Below are 22,994 nucleotides of genomic sequence, written 5' to 3' on the forward strand. Positions count from 1 at the left end.
GTCTCAGGTCTCAAATGCTTCTTACAGAATGAATTTCTCATTGTAATGTGTAAGATTTTAATGTTTTAAAACGTTTTTTTGGTACAACATAATTCATAAACATAGGCCATCTTCCTCTAGGGCACAACTGAGGAAACGACGATATATTTCAACACCAGAGGAAAAACCTGGCTGTACTGGACTTATTAAAAGATGATATCTCTATTTCCCATGTGGCAACTTCCTACAAGTAATTCTGACTATACATTACATTATTGTCACTTATATGCATAATCATTAAATAAGTGGCAACTCCAGTGCATTTCAGACCTTTAAGGATGTGACCTGTACCTCAATGCAGCCTCATCAACTCAAATTCCTTCATCTGGATTTATACTCTAACAAGAGAGAGTTACTTATAATCACCGTTATGTGCTATTGGGTCTCATGATACCACTCCTTTATAAGTCACCCTGCCTAAGAAGTCTTCCTAATTTACCTGACCAAGTGTTCTTATTCTCCCTCCAAAACCCAGCTCAGACAATACTTCCTTAAACAAGCTTCCCTTGACCTTCTCAGCAAAAAAGAATTAATCATTTCTCTATTTTCTCACTATGCCTTAAACATACTTCCAATATCATATGGATTCCACATTACAAATGATCTGTTTACAAGCTCTCCTCTCTCATAAGCCTCAGGAAGCCAAAAAGGGCTTATTTTATTCTTATCTGTATTTTAGTATCTAGCAGTTTCTAGCATACCACTCAATAGGTTTTTGCTAAATTAAACAATTTCACTCTATTCAGCATTATCTGTTAATGGGGGCACAACCTATTAACAGACTGTGAAATCATTTCAGTGGGTTAAGGCCAATGTTTTTAAAAATATCTGCATATATCAAATGTAGCCATCATATATACACACGCATGCATGTGTACACACATGTACACAGCAACATACATACATGATCACCCAGTAAAGTACATTTCCTATTGTGAATCACAATAAAAAATAACTTGAAAGGTACTTCCATAGTTGCCATATGGGTTCAGAGGTTTACATTAACAAACAAGATGAAGTAGTCAAAGAAGGTTTCTTCAATGGACTTAACATTTGAAGCATAACCTGGCCCCTCACTATCTCCTTCAGCTCATCTATCATTCCCCCTTAGTCACTTTGCAATTCTTCAAACAACCCAAACATGTTCTCCCACCTTGGGGTCCTGCACATGTTATCTCCTCTGCCTAGAAAGCTCTTCACTTAGACAACTGCATGGCTTACTCCACACTCCAGGATGCCCTAAGAGAACAGACCATCTAAAATAGCAGCCACATCCCACCACTCTATTCCTTTACCTAGTTTTATTCCTTTCCATTGTACTCATTACCACTTAGCATCATATACTTGTTTTACTGCATCCCTCCCCACAAATGTCAGCTCCAAGAAAACAGGGATTTTTGTCTTCTGTGTTGTTAGTTACTACAATGCCAGAGATTAGAACAGTGTCTGGCACAGGGCAAACATTCTTTAACAGACTTTGACAGGACAAGTGAAAGGAAAAATACAAGGAGATTATGGAAAGCACCAGCTTAATAATGTTAAGTAGTAAGAAATAAGGCTGAAGAAGGAGAAGGTAATATGAAAAGGTTTGAAAGTCAGTAGAATTTGGACTTTATTCTGCGGACAATTGGGAGTCATTCAAGGTTTTGAACAAACAGTGATCCATTCAAACATTTATTCAGCACAGGTCCAATTCACTTGGCTTGGCACAATGGAGAGGGCAAAGATTACAGTACATGTTCTCTCCTCAAGCTTATAGTTTAGTAGCAATGGGTTCAAAAAAAGTTTTTATTCTGGCAGCCATATGCAAAGTGAATTCAGGGAAGAATCTAAAGTTGAAAAGGGCAAATAATAGGAAATAATAAACAATGCAGAATCCCAGAACAAACTAAGATCCAGTAAAGAACAAAAAACTGTGCTTATTGAGGGATATAAGAAATAAACGCTTGGGAGGCTAAGGTGGGAGAACAGCTTGAGCCCAGGAGTTCGAGACCAGCCTGGGCAACATAGAAAGACTCTGTCTCTTAAAAAAAAAAAAAATTAACCAGCCATGGTGGTGCACACCTGTAGGCCTAGCTACTCAGGAGGCTGAGGCAGGAAAATCACTTAAGCCTGGGAATTCAAGGCTGCAGTGAGCAATGATTACACCACTGCATTCCAGCCTCAGCAACAGAGCAAGACTCCATGACAGAGAGGAGAGAGAGGAAAGACGAGAGAGAGAGAGAGAGAGAGAGAGAGAGAGAGAGAGAGAGAGAGAGAGAGAGAGAGAGAGAGAGAGAGAGGGGGGGGGAGGGAGAGGGAGAGGGAGAGGGAGAGGGAGAGAGGGAGGGAGGAAGAGAGGAGGAAAGAAAGAAAGAAAGGAAAAGCATGTATCAGACAACTTCAAGATTTAAGTATGATGATGATGAAACTAACAAAAACTAGGAGCAGGTAGGAGGCTATAAATCTAAAAGTGATAGAAATTCCTTGAGCCTTCCAATGGAAACATCCAGTAAACTGATGGAGCTACAAACCTGGAGAGTACACATTTGGGAGTCATCAGAATATAAGACATCATTCTGAGAGAAGACCAAAAGAAGGGAGCAGAGGGCCAAGTACTGATGGGAATAATGACAGTGGTAAGAGGATCACAAATAAGAAAGAAAACAGAAAAGTAGTAGTAAGAAAGGGAAAACCAGGATGGCATGCTAAGGTGAAGGCAAGGAAAGAAAGAATGTTAAGAAGCCTCAGTGGAAATTGGTTGTAACATATATACTGGCTGAATAAAATCAGAATAAAGTCAATATTATTGACAAAAAGTATGTCCTTTGAAGTAACAGTCCGAATATGATATTCCAAAATGGCAGTAAGTTAGGAAAGTAATAGTGAAAGAGTTGAGGGCAGCAATTGCTCGGTAACTCAATTCTTAAAAATTCTGAAATAAGGAAGAAGAAATGAAGTAGGTAGATAGAAAGAACAGTAACAGCAGTTCATCAAAACTGATTTTTTTCCTTCCAAAACATAAGAATCTGTACATACTTGAAAGTAGGGAGGAAAAACCATGGCAGATAATGATCAATGTGACCAGAGATGAAAAGTTAACTATGGCAGCAAGATTCCCAAGCAAAAGAAGATTGCACTCAATTTACAAAAGAAGATGGAATTACAGAGACATGTCTAGTGACACTGAAAAAAAATGTACAACCTTATACCCTATTTTTCCATTTTGGTAGAAGTCAATGGCATCTACTAAAAGTTAAAGAGGAAGAAGAATATGAAACAACAGAAAAGTAAGGATAAAATGATTGCCAATAAGTAGCAAGGGCGCATTTGAAATTGTTAAGCATAAATTTACAGTGCCCAAGAAATCTTCATAATTACTCACCTTCCTCCATAAATATGCTGTGACCTGTGAGGAAAAACAGAAGAAATCGATGGTAGAAAAATTTGACAATAAGAGCCCAGTAAAATATGAAAGTGACTAATGTCAAAGTGCAGGCTATATTGAATAAGCTAAGTGTTTTTGTCCATTTGGGCTGTTATAACAAAATACCATAAACTGGGTGGCTTACAAACAACACAAAATTATTTCTTACAGTTCTGGAGGCTGGGAAGGCCAAGAACAAGGTATTGGCAGTTTAGATGTCTGGTAAGGGCCAGCTTCTACACAGCAGTGTCTTTTCACTGTAACTTCACATGGTGGAAGGGGCTAACAAGCTCTCTGGCGTCTTTATTAAGAGCACGAATCTCATTCTTAAGGGCTCCACCCATATAACCTAATCACCTCCCAAAGTCCCCTGCCTCCTACTACCATCATCTTGGAAGTTAAGATTTCAATATATGGGGCCAGGTGCGGTGGCTCACACCTGTAATCCCAGCATTCTGGGAGGCTGAAATGGGAGGATCGCTTAAGCTCAGGAGTTGGAGACCAGCCTGAGCAAGAGCAACACCCCATCTCTACTAAAAATAGAAAAAATAAGCTGGGCATGGTGGCTCGCACCTGTAGTCCCAGCTACTCGAGAGGCTGTGACAGGAGGATTGCTTGAGACCAGGAGTTTGAGGTTGCAGTAAACTACAATGACGCCACGGCACTCTACCCAGGGTGAAAGTGAGACTGTCTCCAAAAAAAAAAGGATTACTGGAATCAGAAGGGGCTACACATCCAACAGTTTTCATCATGAGCGAAATCAACTTAATCCCAAAGTCCAGTACTATAATTAATTTTATGTCCACCTCAGTGTCCACATATACAGAATGAGAAGGGGGTGCTAAAGAGAGGTATCATGGTGGCCTCTACCTTTTTAGAATCTTTACTGTAGTAAACTACCGTAGTACAAGTATCTTATCCCTCAAAGGTAATGACACATAAACAAGCTAATTGAGGTAGAAGTCTCAAGTCTCTTCTAGAAGATTCTACATTATGAAAGAGAATCACAGTATCAGTGGACTTAGCATATTTTGAAAATAGAATTACAGTATGAGTGGGTTTAGTATATTTTTAACCAAAACAATGGAGTTGGACATTTTTCATTATTTTTATATTTTAATTTACCATGAACTATAAAGCTATATAATACCATCAAAAGATGTATGTTTTAATATTAAAATAGGACTTAAAACTGAGTAAATGTGCTACAGGTCCCTTATCTACCAATCCCAAAACCCAAAAGTTCTGAAACACAAAATAACTCATTGTTGGAAGTAAAACTTTACCTGAACTGATATGAAGCTGTTTATGCTCTTAATCCTGTTCAATGCAAATGTTCACACATTTTGCTGCAGAAATAGCAATGTTTGAACAGTGGTATGGCATGGGATTCTGTTAAAAAGTAATATAATATTATTACCTTGCCTATATCCTAAATATTCTTAATCTCAAAGCCTATTACCCCAAGGGTTTTGAACAGTGGACTGTGATCCTATAATAATTGTTAATAGGTATTGAGCTATTAACCATGTGTCAAGCACTGTTCTAATTAATTTATATGTACTAACTTATTCAATCCTCCCAACCACCATAAGGCAGGCATTATAATAATCCCCGCTTTATAAAGGAGGAAACTGAGGCACAGACGATTAAGTAAATTGCCTAAAGTCACATAGCTAGATAGTGACTAACTTGGATGAACACAGTATTTTAAAATATTACACATAAGGCCAGGAATGGTGGCTGATGCCTGTAATCACAGCACTCTGGGAGGCCAACGTAGGAGGATCGTCTGAGACCAAGAGTTTGAGACAAGCACAGCAAGAGCTAAGCCAGAGCAAGACCCAATCTCTATTAAAAAAATGAAAAATTAGCTGGGCATGGTAGCATGCATGCCTTTAATCCCAGCTACTCAGAAGGCTGAGTGAGGCAGAACTGTTTGAGCCCAGGCATTTGAGGGCGCAGTGAGCTATGGTGACACCACTGCACTCTAGCAGGCAACAGAGCTAGACTCACATAACATGAATAAAACACAACAAAACAGAGAGCTGATTATGATTGTGGTGGGAGTCACTGATATTTTCCTCTAAATTAACACATTACTTCTAAAATGGCAAGGAATCAAACTTAAAAAAAAATACAACACACTTGATGCATTTATTCTCATTTATGTGTGATTCCCAAATCAACTTGCATAAAATGTACAGTATAAAATCCAAATTTCTCAGCTTACGCTACTATCTATAATTTTTATTAAAAAATAACATCTTAATCTTTTAAATTACAATACACAATTTATATTCAGTGTAGAAGTTAGAAAATTTGGATAAGCAAAAACAAAATAATCACCTATAAAACTCCATTCAGAATAACCACTTACCAATTTGGCACATACCTTTCCAGATATGAATATATTTTTGGTTTTTTTTACCAAAATGGAATCATGTGGTTTTTGTTTGTTTTTTTATTTTTCTTCCTATCCTTGCTTTCCTCCCTGAAGAATCATGTTTTTAAACCTACTCTTTTCACTTACACACACCAAGAAATCTCTTCATGCCTTTACATTCTTCTGATGACATTCCAATGGCTTGCTAGCAATACACAGTAGGGATGTGCTATAGCAATCACTGTGAAACATTTAGATTGTTTCCAGCATAGTGATCAAGAGTACTGGCTCTGAAGCCACACGGGCTGGATTCCAGTCCTAGTTCTATCTACCACTAACTCAGCTACCTTGGGGAAGCAACCTCTTTTCTCTATGCCTGTTTTCTCTTCCCAAAAAACGGAGATTAATACTACCCACTTCATATGATTACTGTGGGGGTTAAATACACACCTTCTATTATCAACAATGCTGTAATTGGTATGCTCACAGCCAAATCTTCACACACATCTTTATTACATCTAGATAATGTCCTTTAATGGGAATTTCCATATCAGAAGGTATGCCTATTTTTAATGCTTCTGAGTCTGCAGAAGTGCAGCTTGGTTTAAAGCCCTTCATCAAATAGCCTTCTCACTTAATATTCATTTCTCTTTATCCAAGAATGTGAAAACTATGATCCACATAAGCCAACCAGCTCGTTTCACTCAATTAGCTTTGCTCTTCCACCATGTGCCTGCAAACCTAGACACATTTCATAAAATCTCAGTTTGTAGGGAACTTGAAGACACCTAGCCCAAATCCTTCCTTGAGCACATAAATTCCTCTACTCTAGAATCCCCAATGTGGACACCATCAGCAGACAGACAACCACCCAAAACAACCCATTCCATTTTTACAGTTTTGAGAAAATTTCTCTTGGAAGATAGTTGAAATCTGCATCTAACTTCTACCCATGGAGCCTAATTCTTTCTGGTCAAATCAAACTTGATCCTTCTGTGTGACAGACCTCCAAATATTTAAAGGTGGCTACAATTTCTTAGAGGCTTCTCTTCTTTAGGTCAGACATCCCATTTTTTCAACGTCTCCTCATTTCCATTTCCCTCATGATCAAGGTCCTCCATATATGCTCTACAGTACAGTGACTTTGAAACTTTGGTGTCTATCATCTTGGGAACTTGAGAAAAATAGAGGCCCAGGTCCTACTTAAGCTTCAGCGTGCATGCGTGCGTGTGTTTAATTTGATCTCCAAGTGGTTCTCATATAAAGTCTGAGAATGGATACAAGGTCTCCTGCTACCTAAAAAGCTGACATGATATCCCAAGTATATTACAACCAGTACAAAGTAAAGTGGTGCTAACACTTGCTCTTTCTATATGCTGTTTTACCAACTTAAATTTACTTTTTTTTTTTTTGAGACAGAGTCTCGCTTTGTTGCCCGGGCTAGAGTGAGTGCCGTGGTGTCAGCCTAGCTCACAGCAACCTCAAACTCCTGGGCTTAAGCGATCCTCCTGCCTCAGCCTCCCGCGTAGCTGGGACTACAGGCATGCACCACCATGCCTGGCTAATTTTTCTTTTTCTATATATATTTTTAGTTGGCCAGATAATTTCTTTCCATTTGTAGTAGACACGGGGTCTCGCTCAGGCTGGTCTCGAACTCCTGACCTCAAGCGATCCACCCGCCTCGGCCTCCCAGAGGGCTAGGATTACAGGCGTGAGCCACCACACCCCGCCTTAAATTTACTTTTTAAAAAAAATTTTACACAGCCGGGCGCGGTGGCTCACGCCTGTAATCCTAGTCCTCTGGGAGGCTGAAGCGGGAGGATCCCTCAAGGTCAGGATTTCAAGACCAGCCTGAGCAAGAGCGAGACCCCGTCTCTACTAAAAATAGAAAGAAATTATCTGGCCAACTAAAATATATATATGTAGAGAGAGAGAGAGAGAGAGAGAGAAAATTAACTAAAATATATATATGTATAGAGAGAGAGAGAGAGAAAGAGAAAATTAACCGGGCATGATGGCGCATGCCTGTAGTCCCAGCTACCCGGGAGGCTGAGGCAGTAGGATCCCTTAAGCCCAGGAGTGTGAGGTTGCTGTGAGCTAGGCTGACGCCACAGCACTCACTCTAGCCCGGGCAACAAAGCGAGACTCTGTCTCAAAAAAAAAGAGCGAGACCCCCGTCTCTACTAAAAATATAGAGAAATGATCTGGACAGCTAAAAATATATATAGAAAAAAATTAGCTGGGCATGGTGGCACATGCCTGTAGTCCCAGCTACTCGGGAGACTGAGGCAGAAGGATTGCTTAAGCCCAGGAGTTTGAGGTTGCTGTGAGCTAGGCTGACGCCACAGCACTCTAGCCCAGGCAACGGAGCGAGACTCTGTCTCAAAAAAAAAAAAAAAAAAAATTAAAAAAAAAATTACACAAGTGTTGATTCATATTAAATGTACAATTATTAAGTCTTTTCCACATTCTCTATTTGTGCATTAGGATTTGAGGCCCTAACTGCCAGTCTTTACAATTATTCCCATTAAAAGGTAAGAGAACTAGGGCTAAGAGCTTTAAGATTTCTACTTCCAAATATGTCAATGGCCCTACACACGGATTTATCTTTAGTGGAAAAATCACTTGAAGGTTAAGCCTTCACACTTAATACATGGACATACTCAATCCAAATAAAGGTACACTAGCCTACCGACAACTGAACTGACAGCTGATCACACCAAAGCATCTTCTCTGTGCAGAGCAGTGCTGTCAACACTATGAGGAAACACACAGTCCCTAATACTAATCTCATCTAGTAGTAGATTTACCTTCTAAAGAGCATGATGGAGCAAATAACTTCAGAAAACCTAAGTATAATACTAAATTATAGCTGTCCCAAAGTAGACATATTAGTGCTATAGAAACATTATGATTACTACTTGGAAAGACTTGGGGCCAAAGAAATGATACTCATTAGAAAACTAAGTTGCCCTGAACATCAAGACTTTGGGATTGTTTTTTAATGTTTGCAAAGTGAAAGAGAAGAGATGGAGGCCATTGGTGAGTTTATTCACATTCAAGTTTCTTTCAAAGGGAGACTGGATAAAGGCCTCATGCTTTCTCAAAAATAAATTCATGATTCAAAATTTCATGTAATGATTCTGAATTCCTCATGACATGTGTGCTTTACCTGTTACTATTTCTAACTTACAAAGTACTTAAGAGGAAAAAAAATCCATTCTACAAGAGCTGTGGCCCATTATAAAGAACTTTAAAAATGCTAAGGGGGAAAAACAAACAAAAACAAACAAAAACCAACCAATATCCAGTCTATTTTCATTTGAATAGCAAACATTAAAAATACACCTGGCATTTTCTAACAATTACATGAAGAACGACCAGATGCTTCCTGTTGATGGAACAGTAGAGAACTACAGACTGACAGATACAGACTAGAGTTCACAGAAACAACTGGAAACAAATTTAGCTTCCTGTCAAAACCATTAAACTAAAGTAAGTATGATCTTAAATTTTTACACATTAAAGTATAATTGTTCCCCAGCCTAGAAAACTCAGATTGATTCAAAGAGTCAGAGGACTCTAAGGGTACACATATGCAAACTATTCTGTTTCACCAAAGGTTTCACTGCAGTACTTTTAAATCTGGAGCTCCTATAGTGTTTTCAAAGTGTTCTAGCTTCACAGATGACATTTACACATAAATTTTCACAAGCACATCTAATGTGGAATTTGCATTTTACTTGTGTACACCATTAAAAATATGTACCTTCACAACACTCTGGATTTCTAGAGGAAAACAATTAAATAAATAAAAATATGTACTGGAATGAAAAATTGAGGTTAGTCACTTAGAATATTTCCAAATGTTCCTGAGTCTCCAGGATCATATGCAGATTATGCAATCCTTATCTGTGATATTGTTTACGCACGTAAGTCTCAATTTTTAAAAAAGTTAGCCCACGAAAAAAAAAATAGGAATCAATCTTATCCATATTCTTAAAACATGTCTTGCATAATATCCTGATTTGACTTGTATGGTGAAAGCAGGACAGGAATAACACATTTGTTTAAAAGAAAACAAACAAAACTATGAGTCTACAGTGGAGTTTTCCAGAGGTTACAAGGTGTGATAACCACAGCAGACTGAATGCAGAAGTAGACTTAAGAATCTAGGTGTCTTCTATTACACCAGACATTAAAAAGATCTGCTAAAATGCAAGACAATGTCACTGCTATCTAACGTGTCATTTGTGTCAACATAGGCTTTTGTTTTGGAAAAATACTTAAAGAAAGAGAAAAATTAAAAAAATGAGATAACACTGTCCTTTAGTTTCCTTAAACCCAAAATCTGAGCCTGAAAATGGAAGTGCCAAAGCTGATGACAGTTGCATGTCAATGAGAAAAAAATTTAAACCAAGCCAGTAGGTCCTTCCGTGAGATAAACTATCTGCAAAAAAGAATCTGTGACCACTAACTTCTGCATAATAAATTAAGAGTGCATCTTTGAGATGGCAAAGTACTTTACAGGGCTCATTTATGGACTACAACAAACCTTTTTCCACTTATAAACTGTACTTTAGAAAGTAACTTGCCTGAATGGAGACAGCAAACCAATCTGGACACAGAACTTAAAATATTTCCACATTACCAAGCCCCCTTCAGAAGTACCGTAGTCTCTGCCCCTCCTTTGAACAGATGTCTGCTCGCTACAGTCCAATCAGGTTTAAAACAAGAGTATGTGTACTGAAAACAAGCTTAAAGTGGGAAAACACACAAAGCAGGCCTGTATTATTCCTTCGGTTTCAGTTTTCACGATGCACCCTTGAGGATAAGCACGCTGATTCAACACAGTTGGAGAGCTTCAACGAAACACACTAAATACACACTGATTAACTGTGCCCAGGCAGAGATGACCTGGCAAAATTCTCAACTTCTTTTCCGAAGCCGCGCACCCGCAGATCTCGGCGCCGAAGTCTCCGGGGCAGAAGTCCCGAGCATTCAGAAATGCAGGCTGCTCCCCCTCAGGACTCCAGTCCCCGCGGCTGAAGCTGCCGCGGTGGCGGCCCCGCGCGGGACGGGCTGGGCTCTCCCGTTAACCCTATCCCGGCCAGCCGCTCCCGCCGCGGCCCGAGCGCCTTCCAGCCCCGCGGGCCCCGCAGCACAGTGCGCCCACGGCCGGCCTTCCTGGCCGCCCCTTCCCTGCTCTGGAGAGCCCAGCGGGGCCGTCAGGCCGCCCAGACAAAGGGGCCGGCGGCGCCCGAGGCCGAGGCCGGGCCGCGTCTGCCTCTCTCCTTCTCCCACCCATCGCCCGCCTCCCGGCGATCACAGAGCCCCCGCCGCCCCGGTGCGACCCCATCGCCACCCAGAGCCGCGGCTCCGGCCCGCCGCGGCCGGGAGTAGCCAGGAGGCCGCCGCATGCAGGGGCCGCGGAGGGGGCGGCGGCCGCCACCATGTCTGCCCGCCCCTCCCAGAAGCGGGGTGCCCCGCGGACAAAGCACGGCGGCGGCGCAGAGCGGACGCCCAGGCCGACCCCGTCGACCCCCGCGGAATAAGCGGGGCCAGGAGCCCCGGAAACCCGGCGCCTTAATGCAATAAACAGGAAATCGCGGGGATGATCTGGGTTCCGGGGGAAGTGGAATTATTTTTTACCAGCGAAGAGATCAACTTCCACATCCGGTGGTAACAGGGCCCTACACAGACCCGCACTGACCTGGAAAAGCTTCGGGAGCGGCAACGGGGAGGCAGCAGGAGGTAGTTCGGGGACCCGAGGCGCCTCGTACCCGGCCGGGCTGACGCGGCCCCGCTACACACAAGGCGCTTCAGCTGCACAGGGCGCTATTTTCCGAAAATGCCGCGTCTGGTCGGCGCCCAAAATCCCCACCAAAAAGTCCCCCGTGCTGCGCGCGGAAGGACACATGGTATGCGAGTGAGTCAAAGCTCCCAGCATCCCTCTTCGGCCCGGCCCTAGTCAGCCTCTTGCCCCAGGGTTTTCCGCCTCTGCACTTATCCACGGAGCCCTCTTCCCTCCACTTCCCAACGCCATTCCGGCGGGAGAAGGGGGCGAGAGGGTCTAATTTTTCTTTTTAACAGCAGGGAGGAAAATATGCGATTTCTAGTGCTTCAACTACACAAAGAAAACGGCGGAATGATCCGCTCTCGGCGACCGCAAGTCCCGGCTCGCCCGGCGCCTGCGCGGCAGCGGGGGTGGGAGCTACGGCCCGCCATGTGCGCGGCCGAGCTGCTGGGCCGCGGCGGAACCTTCCCGCCTCTTTCCGTGGCGGCTAGGAGTTCGGAAAGTAATGTGCTTTTGCTAAGCTTCGTATCTCCCCGACTTGACCTTTAAAAGACAGAGACTGCGGTATCCGTGGCACTTAAACTTGCCCTCTGAGCCGCCTAGCAGAATCCTGGGAGACGGAAGGGCAGCCAGGAGGCTAGGGTTTACCTTAAAGTGGCCCAAGATTTAAACTAGGCAGACTGGACGGGAGACGCTGTGAGGGTACCAGGGGAGGGACGGAAGATGTTCCTTCTCCATTTAGCATAAGCTCGGTAGGTTTATGACGAAGATGTACATATTTCTGTAGCTTTTTTTTTTTTTAACATTCTAATGGTGCCTCATACTTCATAGACCTTGATAACTACTCACTGAATTCCCTTGGATTTTTCCACCTCAGGTAGAGATCTGTTTTCGGTGACAGGAATGTCAAAATTTTTGTGGTGTTGTGCTTTATTAAGACAGTAGCAAAAGGAAGTCAGTAGGCTGATTTGTTTTTAACAGGAGAGCCTGGGGATGGCTTTCCCATCCATCTTTCCCCAACCTACTAACCTGCAACTTTGGCATCCTATATCTAGGAGTTGGGACTATCTGAGACAGCGCCAAGAGTTTCATCCAGGAGAGCTGACAAGCTTAAATGAAATCCATATTGCCCACTGATTTTGTGTGGCGTCAGATAAGTAATCTTTTTCTCTCCACTTACCTTTTGTAATAATTGATGTAGTAAAGATTTGTAGTCTTTGTGTGATTTAATAACGTGTTGTGCCTAAGATACAAAAATAAGTGGCATAGGAGCCATAGTCTTGTTTTCTTTTGATTGAATATTTTCATTGCTTCAGCTGATAAACATTTGTCAAAGTTTTGATACCATGTTTATTTGTAACATCATTTACTTGAACATTCAGCTAAGGATTGCTACAGAGCCCTTACTTACCCCTGGTTGGTCTTATGCTGTAGAATGTAGAAGTAAATAGTCATCATCAGTAGAGTGATAAACAACTGAATACTGCAGAATCTCATAAAGGAGGAACCCCTTACTAACCTAAGAGGAAGGAATGGAATGGGACCGGAGAAGCAGTTAGCTTTAGTCAGGGAATTAGGGAAGGCCTTCTAGATAGACGAAGCAATAAGTGTGAAGGTTAGGAGGCAAACACTACAGAGATTGTTGGGTGAAGAAGACGCTCCTGTTTTAGGATACCTAGAGGTGCTCCTTTAGAGGTCTAGTGATGAAGGTATTGAATGTCATGTGCAGAAATTAGCTTCTGAAATCCAAGAGGAAACTGTTGAAAGATTTTAAGTAGAAGCATTGTAGAATTGAATTTGCATCTTAGATCGCTTACACAAAATCCAAAGCAAGGAAAACAGTAGTCTGTGAGAGATTAATGACTTGGACTGAGGTAGTGGCAAATAGGGAACAAAATGACCAATATGGTTATTGACAGTTTAGAGATTTTATTGACTAGATAAGGAAATGATTCCCAAGTGTGTTAGTGGAGCATTTTGGAGGATGGTAATGTTTTCACTGAGATTAGAAACAAGGGAAGAGAATATACATTAGGGAAGGAAGAAGTTTCTGTTTTAATAATGTAGAATTTGAAGTGCCTGTGAGCCAACCAAGCAGATATGTCTAGTCAGCAATTAGATGTTCATTCATTCAACACTTGTTGGAAGAGCATCCATGCTGTGCCTGGCACTTCTCTATACACTGAAATAGATAAAGCAGCAACCAAACAAACAGCCTTCCTGTTTCTAGAGGGAAACAGACAAGTTTCAAGGCTGGGCGCAGTGGCTCACACCTGTAATCCTAGCACTCTGGGAGGCCGAGGAGGGAGGATCGCTTGAGGTCTGGAGTTCGAGACCAGCCTGAGCAAGAGTGAGACCCTGTCTCTACTAAAAATAGAAAGAAATTATATGGACAGCTAAAAATATATATAGAAAAAATTAGCTGGGCATGGTGGTGCATGCCTGTAGTCCCAGCTACTCGGGAGGCTGAGGCAGAAGAATTGCTTAAGCCCAGGAATTTAAGGTTGCTGTGAGCTAGGCTGACGCCACGGCACTCTAGCATGGGCAACAGAGCAAGACTCTGTCTCAAAAAAAAAAACAGGTGTCAAAAAAGAAGGAAAATATCCCATAGTAAGTACTGAAGAAAATTAAAGGGTGATTGGATAAAGTGTTTCTCTGAGGGAGAGAGTTTTGGTAGTTGGTCAGAGCTGGCATTACTGGCCATCTTACTGGGATTCTCTGAACTAAGACCTGACTAGGAAGGAGTTAAGAGGGAATAGCAGAGCCAAGACCTTAAGGTGAGGGGTTTGTTGTGTTTAGGAAACAGCAAGGAGGCCAACATGCCTGAAGTCTAGTGAGCAAGGGAAGGAATGGTAGATGAAGTCTGCAGCCTTGATAAGGTTAAGTGCACTGGAAGCCATTGAACGGTTTTAAGGAATGGAGTTACATGGACTAGGACAGTAGCAGTAAAGATGGAGAAAGCAGATGGATCCAAAACATATTTTATGATTAGAGTTATCCTCTCTGGCTTATGAATCAAATGTGAAGAGTTAGGGGAAAGGAGGGGTCAACAAGGATTCCTAGATTTTGGCTATGGCTGTCTAGGTAAAATTAATTTTAACTTCAATAATGTCTTTTATTTAACCCAGCATGTCCAAATATTATCATTTCATATGTGATCAATATTTAAAAACTATTAAATACTTTAAAAGTGTTTTTTTCATTACTGTTTGAAATCTGGTATGTATTTTATACGTAAACATATCTCAATACTTCATTGCATAAAATTTCCAGTTGAAAAAGTAGGTTCGCCGACCCAAGTCATTAAAGTTAAGATAAAAATTCAAATTCTAGATTAGTCTCATTTTACTTGCCACATTTCAAGTGAGGCTAGTTGCTACCATGTTGGGCAGTGCAGTCTAGTAGACTAGAGAATAGTAGAAAGAAAGTCAGGCTTAAAAAGTTGTTTGGAACCAGCTCTGGAAGGCCTTGGATGACAGGTTAAAGTACTTGGAGCTTACCACCTCCAGACCCCTACAAGGGGAACAATGGATGGTTTTTGAGCTAGAGAGTGACACAACATTGTGCTCACAGCTAGAAAGAGCCCACTAGGTGGCCAGCTGATAACTTAGAACCAAGAGCCACCCTTCAATTGCTTTTTTTTTTTTTTAAGACAAGAGTCTTGCTCTGTGGTCTGGACTAGAGAGCAGTGGCTGTCATCATCATAGCTCACTGCAACTTCAAATTCCTGTACTCAAGCGATCTTCCTGCCTCAGCCTCCTGAGTAGCTGAGACTACAGACATGTGCCACCATGCCCTGCTAATTTTTTCTGTTTTTAGTAAAGACGGTCTTGCTCTTGCTCAGGCGGGTCTCAAGCTCCTGACCTCAAGCAATCTTCCTGCCTTGGCCTCCCAGAGTGCTAGGATTACGGACATGAGCCACCGCACCCAGCCCCTTTAATTGCTTGGACTTCAGCCCTGCGGACTCAGAAGTCTGATTTTTCAGTGCTCTTAGAGCAGTACCACCAAAAGTGTGGTCCACAAGCCACTGCCACTCTTCAAGCCCTTTGTTACTGGTCGATGACAAGGCATTTACAGAAAGTAAAAGTAAGAATTTATAGCAATTTACAGACTAATTTTATGTCTGTGGATCTTATAAAAATTTAGAGGCTTGTATTATTGGCTTGTATTATTGTATTTGTACTTGTTTTCTTTATATCCCTTTTCTAGTTTTTATAATGTTTTAGAAAAGTATCTGTGATCTTTCACCACAGGTAATTTTTGAAGTGTTGCTGTAGAGGCATACAGATGAAGGGAGACAGAAGAACCAAACTCCCAGGCTTACGTAAATCCAAATTCCTTTTTCATTTTATAGTGAGAACTGTAAGGATTAAGAGAAAAATGGACATCTACCCATTTTCTCCTTCCACATACACATAGAAGGCCACATGGAAATCACCAAATTTAGTAATAGCTACCATTTATTAAATGCTTTCTCTGTGTCAGCCACTGTGCAAAAGCCTGGTGTTTTTTTGTTGATTTTGGTCTCGTTTAGTCCTCGCAACTCTATAAAATAGGTTTGTTTGTTTTTATAGAGACAGGATCTTGCTCTGCTGCCCAGGCTGGACTTAAAACTCCTGGCCTCAAGCAATCCTCCCAAGAAGCTGGGATTACAGGTGGGAGCCACCATGCCCAGCTAAAATAGTTAGCCCATTTTTCCAGTGAGCAAACTGAGGCTAAAAGAGATTAAATAACTTGCCTAAATTCATCAAGCTCATAATGGTAGAGGCAGGATTCTACACAGGTGTCTCATTGCAAAATGTTCCTAATCACTTTTTATTTTGCCATTATATGCCCAGTATCTAGCAAATTTCCTGGCACAAAGATTCAGTACACTGTTTTAGATAGAATGCATATAGTTGACTACATTACCTCCCAGAATGTTCATTTGTGAATTTTTGGGCCAGAGTAAGGGGAGTCAGGAGTACTCTAACAATGCATTCACTTCTACAATAGAAAATTTGTCTGCTTTGCTCCTATCTAGAATTTATAAAGACTATCACAAGTCAACAAGAAATAGCCCAGTAGAAAAATGGGTAAGAAACTTAAAACTGTCACTTCACAAAAGAGTGTGTCCTAGATGGTCAGTAAAACATATAAAGGTACTCAACTTCTTTAATCATTAGGGAAATGCAGATTAAAACTTTAGTGAGATACTGCTGCATACCCAGCAGAATGGCTAAAATAGAAAACTCAGAAAAATGTCAAAATGGTCAAAAGTTGGAGTAGCTGACACTGTACACTGTTGGTGGAAATATGTATTGGTATGACCATGTTGGAAAATTGAAAGTTCAAAAAAAACAGGCCAAAACCAAACTAGATTTAGGGATATATGTTTAAGTAGTAAAACTATGAAGAAAAGAAAAGAAATAGCTTTGCAAGGGGTAGTGGTTGGAAGGGAACAAGAGGTGTTTGGGCCCCAATAAGGTCTTCCTGAAATTTGATCCCCAGTGTTGGAAGTGGGGTCTGGTGTTTGTGTCATGGATGCAAATCCCTCATTAATGGCTTGGTGCCATCCTCAGGGGAGTGAGTTTTCACTCGTGGTTTGTGAAAAACTGGATGTTGAAAAGAGCCTGGCACCCTTGTCTTCTTTCTCGCCTGCCTCCTCTCACCATGTGATCTCTGCATGTGCCAGTTTCCCTTTCACCTTTTTGCCGTGAATGGAAGCAGCCTGCAGAACTGAAAGCCAAATAAACTATTCTTTTTAAATTAACCAGCCTCCGGTATCTCTTTGTAGGCAACATGGGACTAAGTCCTGGATGTTATGTGGGGTGTTCACTCTGACTTACTGAGCTGTAGGTTTTTTTTTTGGGGGGGTGTACTTTTTCAGTATGTATATTATATATTTCATGGTTAAAATTTTTTTTTGCTGGAGTTTTTTTTTTTTCTAATTTATTTTTAAAAACTCCTAGACAACACTGGATACACACTATGAACTGTTACTTCCCTAACTGAGCGGATTTTTCTGTAAATGCATTACAAATGTGAAAGATAAGGTAGGCCCCAAATTCCAAGGATGACAAATGATGACGAGGAGGAGAGACAGATGCAAATGATATTGCAGAGCTGGAGATGATGTGGTAAGGTGAAAGAGCATAACGGTTGGAGTGAGGAGCCACAAGTTCAAGTCTTAACTGGTTTTTAGTCTAGGTTCTAACCGCTCTAATCACCTGGGCATGTCTTCTAACTTTTCTCATCCTTGGGGAGGGGAGAAGGGGGGAGTGATAAAACAAACACTATTTTGTTTATAACCCGTTTGCAAGCTACCAAAATACCATATAAAATTTTTATTGCTGAGTCAATGTGATGGGAAAGGGGAAAGGAGTTAAGGATGATTGAGATTTTTGAGCCTGAGTGATGGAGATAATAGCATGAAAGAAACAAGAAAAACCAAGAGGAGAAGGAACAGATTTGGAGAAAGAAAATTCTATTTTATATTTGTTGAGTTTAAGAGGACGCCAGAATATCAATGTAGAACTTTTAAACAGCCACAAAAGCCAACGTTTAGTACCCCTGATAAAAGGGTCAGAATTGGTGATAGAAAATTAGAAGTTACACATGTAAAGTGTAATGATTAAAGCCAGGGGAGTGAAGGAGATCGGTAGGAGAGAATATATTAAAAAAAATAAAGTACTGAAGGACAGAGAAGGAAAGAGAGGAAATCAGCATTTATTGAGCGTCTGTTAAATGTACTAGCTGCTCTACATTTGCTATCATTTATTCCTTTCAAATTCCAAGGTAGCTTATTTTAGCCTCACTTGGTAGACTCCTAGACACACAGTAAGATAAAGAAACTAGCATTTAAAAACCAGTTTGGGACTCCAGTTTATTCTGTGCACTACACCATTCCTGGAGAGCCAAGTGGTCTATTACAGAAGGCCATGGGGAGAATTTGGGTCGAGGAAAGATAAGCCCTGAGAAAAGACCCACTGGATTTTTTATGTTTTGTGACCACGAGGTTTCTGGAACATAGGCAGCAACAGCTGCCACTCCTCTGTCCTTATGCTTCTATGAGTGGGTAATTCAGACACAAATTTGTGTTGTAAACCTCTGGCGATAAGAAAAAAAAAAAATTAAGTAAAATGTAAAAATTAGTGTAATAAAAACAAAAACCAGTTACTAAATTCTAGCTAGATATTCTTCCCAGCCAAGTGCTTTGAATCTGAAGGCTTGAAAGAGAAACGGGAATAACTTTCTCACTACATGATTCAGTGTTTACTGCCTTTGTTTGTATGCTGCCTAAAACCAACTTGAGTATCACCAGTGATATGGGTCCTTCACATTTGGGAAACACTGGAATGACATAATTTTGTTCACTAGGTTTACAGTGCAGTTTTTTAGTCACCTGAAATTCTAAGGGAAAAATCAAGATGGTTAAGCCAATCAAGGTCATTAAAACTTAGAATGAGGAGGGAGGGGGGGAAAGAAAAAAGGGAAAAAATAAACTTAGAATGGAAGATAATTTCTGCTGGTGATGAAACATATGCCTTTTGAAAAGGAACAGTAGCTCCTCAAAATTTAGAAAAAATCTGCTGTAATTGATGAAGAAGACTTTTCCCTACTAGATTTATTGAAATCATTTACTTACTATTAAAAACATTCATTATGACATTAAAGAAAATAAAAAATTCTCCGTAATATAATTACTGGTTTCTTTCTACATGTTTTTTAGATTTGCAGATGAGTAATGCATGGATTTTTTGGCAGATAGACTGCTGAAGAGTTCTAAATTAGTTGAGTGAGCATGGTGCCCTTCTCTCTCTGCCTACCCATGCTGCTTGAGTTCTAGAGAAGACCACCAGTAAAGCAGGTGAAATTCTTTGACCACATCACTGATCTCAGAATTCCCCAAAGGCACCAAGAACTTTGATTTCCAGGAATTGGTTAGGCCACGGGCCATTTCATTTCAACCCTGCATTTTGTACCCCATAGTTAAAGTTGCGTTTGGGGCTACCTAACCCATATGTTACTCTATTTTAAGACAGGAAAGCATGTAATAATTGTTGGTCGATTAGAGCTTCCAGTCAGTTTTTGAAAATTATTTGGATAGTTCATTCACCGATTCAAAAAAAAATTCTTTAAATCATCCTTGTCCCCATCCATTCATTTATCACCTATGAGGTAACTTCTACTGTTTTTTTCTTGTGTATTCCAAATACACATTTTCTCATACTATACATGTAAGAATAAATATTCTTATTTTTCTCCATTTTTTATACAAAAGGAGCATACCATACTTACCGTTCTGCACTTTGCACTTAAGATACCTTGCGCTTTTCTATATTGATGCTGAAAAAGGCAACATTTTTTTTCTATTTAAATATCTCTCATTGCATTTCCTGGAGGTGGAATTGCTTGGTGGAAGGGCATATATGTATTTTTAATTTGCCCTCCATGTACCAAATGTTTTCACCACAGCACTGCTGATGGATTAGAGTGTTACCAAACGTTTGGATTTTTACCTATCAGCTTTTTTTTTTTTTTTTTTTTTAGACAGAGTCTCATCTGCTGCCTGGGCTAGAGTGCAGTGGCATTATAACTCACTGCAACCTCAAACTCCTGACCTCAAGTGATCCTCCTGCCTCGGCCCTCCCAAAGTGCTAGGATTACAGGGATGAGCTACTATACCTGGCCTTGGCCAGGTTTTTGAAGGGGCAGACTATTTCAAGTCCTACTTAATATTTTTAGGACCAATAACAAAAATAATTTCATTAAATTGAAAGGGAGTTCAGTTTAACAGAATTTGTTCAAAAATATAGAAATTCTTTGCTGTTCTTCCTGTAACTACACACCCCACAACTAATAAAAACATGGTTCTTTTGCAGTCAAAGTGACCAGTAAACCTGGAAAGGGGCTACGAATGACTATAAACAGCTCCACCTACCACTTTTTTTTTTTTTTTTTTGGCAAATTTGCAAGCTTAGCAGGATCTAAAAAGATCCTCCAGCCTTTGAATTGCAGAGAATCAACCTGGTAAGGGGGAGGAAGTTATTAATTTCATGAAAAATTTCTCTACAATGATAGGAACCAAAAAATATTACTTAATTTATTATTTGGTGGTAGTTTTCTCAGTTGTTTGTAAGCTATTAATCTTGCTTCAGTGCTGAGATGGCACAGAGAGGGATAAAGTAGGGATATTGGGCTGTGGATTCCACCTAAACTGGGGATTATATCAGAGTGTGAAGAAACATTTCCAGAAATAATTATCTGAGTTACTTGGAGCAAAAGTAAGTTAAGGGGAGGAAAGGCTTAGTTGTGGCATGCTAGCTCCCTGGCTTGCCAAACTTTTTACACATTTAATAAATCATGGATCTGTAGAGCGTCTTTTCTCAACCAGGCTGGAGTGCAGTGGTGAGGTCGTAGGTCACTACAGACTCAAACACCTGGGCTGAAGCAGTGCTCCTGCCTCGGGCTCCCAAGTAATTGGAACTACAGGCACATACCACCACACCCAACTAATTTTAAAATTTTTGTAGAGACAGGCTCTCTATATATTGCCTAGGCTGCTCTTGAACTCCTGACCTCAAGCAATCCTCCCACCTGAGCCTCCCAAAGAGCTGGGATTACAGGTATGAGCCACCTCGCCCAGCCTCCAGTCTGTTTTAATGTTTCTGATTCCCAGCTATAAGTCCTGTAGCTTCCATTCTCTTTTCATGCAATCATAACTACCATCTTTTCTCTATCCCTTCTGGAAACTTTCCCTGGTCCTACTTTATTGGAAAGCAGGTGTTTCTCTAGTGCTGAAGATAAAACTTGGCAAGTTGGTTTGTGTTCCTCAAGGATTGTCAATATAAATTTGGAGGCAAGGACCCCTGGTCCTGGCAGGCTATGATTCAAGGGTTTCTGCAGTTGTTTCTCAAGAAACCTGAGTATGTTGCATAATGAGGTAGAAAAGAGCCTGTGTTTGAGAGTCACACATACCTGCTTTCAAGTCCTGATTCTGTCACTCACCAGCTCCATAACACTGAATAAGTCACTAAGGCACTCTGAGGCTTAATTTCCTTATCTATAAATTTTTTATTTATTGATTGATTTATTTTTTTTTTTTTTTGAGACAGAGTCTCACTCTGTCCCCCAGGCTAGAATGCTGTGGTGTCAGCCTATCTCACAGCAATCTCAAATTCCTGGGCTCAGGTGATCCTCTTGCCTCAGCCTCCTAAGTAGCTGGGACTGTAGGCACATGCCACCAGGCCCAGCTAATTTTTTTCTATTTTTAGTAGAGACGGGTCTCGCTCTTGCTCAGGCTGCTCTCAAACTCCTGAGCTCAGGCGATCCTCCCATCTTGGCCTTGCATAGTGCTAGGATTACAGGCGTGAGCCACCTCACCCAGTCCTTATCTATACATTCAAAATAATAGGCCGGGCGCGGTGGCTCACGCCTGTAATCCTAGCACTCTGGGAGGCCGAGGTGGGCGCATCGCTCAAGGTCAGGAGTTTGAGACTAGCCTGAGCAAGAGCGAGACCTCGTCTCTACTAAAAATAGAAAGAAATTATCTGGCCAACTAAAAATCTATATAGAAAAAATTAGCCGGGCATGGTGGTGCATGCCTGTAGTCCCAGCTACTCGGGAGGCTGAGGCAGGAGGATCGCTTAAGCCCAGGAGTTTGAGGTTGCTGTGAGCTAGGCTGATGCCACGGCACTCATTCTAGCTCAGGCAACTCTCTGTCTCAAAAAAAAAAAAAAATAATGTTCATCTCATAATGTAGGGATTTAGAAATAGTGCATATGAAAATCTCTGACATAAAATAACTGCTCTAAACACACCCCCATACTTTTTCACAAAGTAATTTATGAATTAATTAAGAAACAAATGAATATCTTTCTCAAGCAACACTTGTACCTTATTTAGAGAAGCTTGTACTACCAGTTTCTGAAGACACGGACAAACTAGGTCTCTTAGTATGTTGGCTTGGCCTGTCTCTAGCACTTTCACTTTGGAACATGTGCTCTTGAGACACACACCAATGATGTAGGGAGCCTCTATAAGGGCCCTATAACTAGCCTCCATGAGACACTCAGATGATGAAGCAAAGTCTCTGGTCTTTAGGTGCTAACCATCCATCAAAGTACATAAATAACAATTACACATGGTATAAAGTGACAGGGCAATTTAATAAAAAAAAAGTGCTCCTAGCTAAAGAAGATCAAAAATGGATTCACTAGGCTGGGTGCGGTAGCTCACACCTGTAATCCTAGCACTCTGGAAGGCCAAGGCAGGAGGATCGCTTGAGCTCAGGAGTTTGAGAGCAGCCTCAGCAAGAGCAAGACCCCATGTCTACTAAAAATAGAAAAAAATTATCCAGACAACTGAAAATAGAAAAAATTATC

The 22,994-nt window shown here is 41.0% G+C and overlaps 1 protein-coding gene and 1 long non-coding RNA gene across 12 annotated transcripts in view; one reads left to right on the top strand and one right to left on the bottom strand.

Annotated features, from left to right (window-relative positions):
* The window catches only part of GABPB1 (GA binding protein transcription factor subunit beta 1), a 67,696-nt gene extending 55,697 nt beyond the window's left edge, over positions 1–11,999 (bottom strand). For 2 of the 11 annotated variants that reach the window (XM_045529060.1, XM_045529043.1), the window contains exons 1-2: positions 4,732–5,206; positions 3,404–3,427 (exon numbers count right to left, since the gene is read on the bottom strand). The gene's annotated coding sequence lies outside the window, so the exon portion shown is untranslated. Of the gene's footprint in view, positions 1–3,403; positions 3,428–4,731; positions 5,207–6,837; positions 7,264–10,720; positions 10,780–11,544 lie in introns of those variants that run through there. The other 9 variants (XM_045529053.1, XM_045528974.1, XM_045529004.1 and 6 more) reach the window with 8 other exon arrangements.
* A 3,488-nt stretch (positions 12,000–15,487) lies between these two features.
* Positions 15,488–17,380, top strand: LOC123622587. The gene is made up of 2 exons (XR_006729554.1): positions 15,488–15,714; positions 15,882–17,380. It is a non-coding gene; the product is annotated as an uncharacterized LOC123622587 (long non-coding RNA).
* The last annotated feature ends 5,614 nt before the right edge of the window (positions 17,381–22,994 follow it).

This window comes from Lemur catta, chromosome 1 (assembly GCF_020740605.2).
Source record: "Lemur catta isolate mLemCat1 chromosome 1, mLemCat1.pri, whole genome shotgun sequence".
Taxonomy (NCBI): domain Eukaryota; kingdom Metazoa; phylum Chordata; class Mammalia; order Primates; family Lemuridae; genus Lemur; species Lemur catta.